Source organism: Coenobita brevimanus, chromosome 95, assembly GCF_032717465.1.
Source record: "Coenobita brevimanus isolate Jiangsu-jjx chromosome 95, ASM3271746v2, whole genome shotgun sequence".
In the NCBI taxonomy this organism is placed as follows: domain Eukaryota; kingdom Metazoa; phylum Arthropoda; class Malacostraca; order Decapoda; family Coenobitidae; genus Coenobita; species Coenobita brevimanus.
In genome coordinates, this window is record NC_137048.1 from 12,808,267 (window position 1) to 12,812,611 (window position 4,345).

At 49.7% G+C, this 4,345-nt stretch overlaps 1 non-coding gene across 1 annotated transcript; it reads right to left on the reverse strand.

Moving 5' to 3' along the window:
- Nucleotides 1-502: 502 nt before the first annotated feature.
- On the reverse strand, nt 503-621 carry LOC145413334 (5S ribosomal RNA). The gene has a single exon (XR_013899725.1). It is a non-coding gene; the product is annotated as a 5S ribosomal RNA (ribosomal RNA).
- Nucleotides 622-4,345: the final 3,724 nt, after the last annotated feature.

Here is a 4,345-nt window from a genome sequence, read left to right on the forward strand (position 1 = left end):
TACCGATACCGATACCGATACCGATACTGACTTTTCAGCCAATACCGATACTGATACCCACTTTTCAGCCGATACCGATACCAATACCGATACCGACTTTTCAGCCAATACCGATACCGATACCCACTTTTCAGCCAATACCGATACCGATACCCACTTTTCAGCCAATACCGATACCGATACTCACTTTTCAGCCAATACCGATACCGATACTCCGATACTAACAAATGGCCGATACTTTGCCGATACCGATACCGATACTTTTTTATTTTGATTTTTGTTATTTGATTTTATTTTGATTTATTTGATGCCGGTAACGTGAATGTTGTTAATGCCGGAACAATATAGTAATCGATATATAATATTAATATAAGTAATAATTCATTTCATTCATTCATTGCCAGACGCCATGTATCCCAAACGGGGTGGCCAAGGGCTTAAAGTTAATTGTTTTACAGGGAGGGGCACTAATCCTCCACCAACCCCACTTGACACGTAGGGATGCCAACAGCATCTGGTGTTCCCAGGCGGTCACCCATCCAAGTACTAACCAGACCCAATGTTGCTTAACTTCGCTGATCGGATGGGAAGCGGTGTACTCAACGTGGTATGGCCGTTGGCATATAAGTAATAATAATATAATATAACATCATTACCATCTGTTTACCAGTGTCATGAAACATGAGTGTCTTGAATCACATAATAAACCAGAAGAGTATTGGAGTATCGGCGATATTTTTACCTTGCCGATACCGATACCGATACTACAAAAAAAAGGCCGATACTGCCGATACCGATACCGATACCGATACTGTCGGCACATCCCTAATAATAATAATAATAATGATAATTGAAATAGCAGTCGTGGCAACAGGAGACATCACGACACCCCCAGAAGACGACAACGGAGGGACAGGTAAGACATGCGCGACATCCGGACAATATGGACGTATGTCCCATAAGGCTGCACTCCCCTATTCAGCAGAGTGCACCTGGAGCCAACATATCAGTCCGGGTGCATTACCCTCCAACCAACCCAGGCCTCACCAGGATCCAGGTGGAGCTAATAAACCAGCTCCAGACAGCACCCCAGCAGCAGCCTATAGCCAGGCACAAGCAGCATCCTGTCTCCGTGCACAAGCAACGGACCATAGCCGTGCACAAGCAGCAGCCTGTAGCCGTGTAAAAGCAATGGCCTATAGCTGTGCACAAGCAGCGGCCCATAGCTGTGCCCCAGCAACAGCCTATAGCAGTGCACAAGCAGCGGCCGGTAGCCGTGCCGAAACAACGGCTGATAGCCGTGCACAAGCAGTGGCCTGCAAAATGCTACAGCCAGAGGCTGCACCTCTAAGAGACGGCCCATCGCTGCTCGAAGTGCTGTCCACCCCACTTGCAAAACCTGCGACGGCCGATTGCCACACGTAGGGAGAGAAAGGCACACCCTCTCTCCTACTGCAGTTGCCTTGAGCAGTACGACACCAGCAACGGCCCATAGCCGCTCCAGTAGCCAGGGGACGGCCTGTAGCCGCCTCTCGCTTACATGTCGCCCCTCATATGGGACTTTGGCACCGGCATGTAGCTGCACCCACAGCCGCCCTCCATCTGCGGTCCAGTCAGGGAGTTGGGCCCCAGTAACGGCCGATTGCCATACTGATGGGAAAGGAACGGCCTGTAGCCACCCTCCTACTGTTGCCCAGAGGACCTCGGTGACACCCGGTAGCCGCGCCAAGGAGGAACACCCCAAAGTTCCTCGCCCTCTGTGACTCCACAACCTAAGGGAGAGCCCTGCCTGAACCACCCTTTCGGTGGTAAGGCAGGCCCCACCCCCATCTCTCCAGACCGAGACAGCCTCCAGGAGGAGAACTTCCCGTTCACGGACTGCTGGAGAGGACCTATATTGACCCCGGGGCTTCACTCCATCCAACCGGCACCAGTGGGCGACCAGCAACTGTCAGACTCCTGCCGCAAGCAACGCTGCAGCCCTACCTGGACGGCGAAGCAGCAGGAGCGAGACCACAGCATATGGGCCCTCCACACTGCCCCTAGTACCCTGGGGCACGACCTCTCCAGCCCGGACGAAGAGCGACGCCTGCAGGAGCGCCTATAAGAACTCTTCGGCCTCAGTCCCGAGGGCCGAACCCCTCTACCCAGCCCCTCTAATGCAGGGCCCTTCACCACACCCAAGCGAGGCCCACTCTGAAGGACGACGCCCCTACGAGTAGTCCCTTGCCTCCTAGACGAGAAGGCATCTGAGGGGACTCAGCCGAACCTGGGCCGACACCTGTGAGCCGCCGGTCAGCCGCTCCCTTGCCCTACACCCGTGCCGTGACTGACTTCCGTGCCCGTGAGGTGAAAATGAAAATGACAATCGGAGCATAGTGACAGAGGTTAACTATCTGAACTCCACTCACTGTAAGCCAAAACATTAATAATATTCTGCTATCTTGCTCCACTCAGTGAACACGGGAGATCAGTATAATTAATATAAAATATATACAGCCCAATAATTAAGTGTACTACCAACTTCACCCAAGTACAGTGTCTGTCCACTTGTCCTCGAGACGGCCGGTATCCTGTGTGATATCTACAATATCTTTGCCAGTCTGTGCTTCGCCTTTGTATAGAGTCCTGTGGAACATCTAGCTGTCCTGTATCGATAATTTGGCAATATACATGTAAGGTTGTTGCCCTGTGTTTTTATGCCCTGTTCCTCTCACCCTGAGACTTAGCTTCGGTCTAGAAAGAGAACCCAGCTAACTCTAGGCGTCTCTAGGACGGGAAGCCGACCTAAAAACTCCTAGCATAATAATAATAATAATAATAATAATCTATCTATCTATCTATCTATAGCCCGACGCCCTAATCCCGCAAAGGGTGGCCACAGACAAAACGCCTCCAAGTCACTCTGTCACCCACCATTTGACTCCCCTCCCCCCAACTCACCCCCCCTCCCTCATATACCTCTCAACTCCATCCCTCCACCTCATCCTCGGTCTACCCCTCCCTCTCCCTCCCTCCACCTCACCTACATACACCCTCTTGGTCAGTCTTTCATTCTCCATTCTCTCCACATGTCCAAACCACCTCAGTGTATTTCTCCTAATCTTTTCAACCACATCCACATCTACCCCACAACGTTCCTTCACTTCTTCATTCGTCAACCTGTCCCTCCACATCACTCCACATGCTCCTCTCAAGTAACTCATTTCCACTGCTCTCACTCTTGACTTGTTCCCCTCTTGCAAGGTCCACGCCTCGCTTCCATACATCAGGGTAGGGATCACAATACTATCATGCAGTGACTTCTTAACTTCCATACTCACCTCCCTATTTCTCATCACTGCTTTCAGTGTACCAACAACCTTTCTTCCCTGCTGTACCCTTTCACGTACTTCATCCCCCAAAGTTCCATCCTTACTCATCACACTACCCAAGTACTTGAATGCACTCACACTCTCCATATCCTCACCATCCAACCTCACTGCACACTCTGTGACTTCATTCCTCTCAAACACCATAACTTTACTTTTGTTTACATTAACTTTCAGCTTCCTCCTCCTACACACTGTCCCAAATTCATTCACCAGACCTTGCAACTCCCATTCATCTTCACTCAACAATACTGTATCATCAGCAAACAGCAACACCGGAAGCTTCCAAATCTCACCCTCATTCATTAGGGCCAGCCCCACATCCACTGCCCTACCCTGCACCTCCTTTACAACCCCATCCATATATATATTAAACAGCCATGGAGACATCACACACCCCTGTTTCAGTCCCACATTGAGATCAAAGAACTCACTCAGCTCACCATCCACTCGCACCGTAGCCCTAGCTCCCTCGTACATACTCTTCACAGCACTCAACAATTTCCCCTCCACTCCATATATTCTTAATACCTTCCACATACCTTGCCTATCTATTCTGTCATAAGCTTTCTCCAAGTCCATGAAGGCAGCATACACTTTCCTTCCCTTCTCTAGATACTTCTCCACTAAACATCTTAGAACAAATATCTGATCTACACACCCTTTTCCCTTCCTAAATCCCCCTTTTTCTTCTCCAGCTAGCTCCTCTGTCATATGCCTAACCCTACCAATGAGTATTCTACCATATATTTTACCAGTCACACTAAGAAGGCAAATACCCCTATGGTTACCACATACTTCTCTCTCCCCTTTTCCTTTGTACAGAGGAACAATTATACCTGATTTCCAGTCCTCTGGAACCCTTCCCTCTTCCCAAGCCAATCTACACAACTTCCATATCCACTCCACAACAATCTCATCCCCATACCTAAGCATTTCACCACACACTCCATCAATTCCTGGGGCCTTTCCCA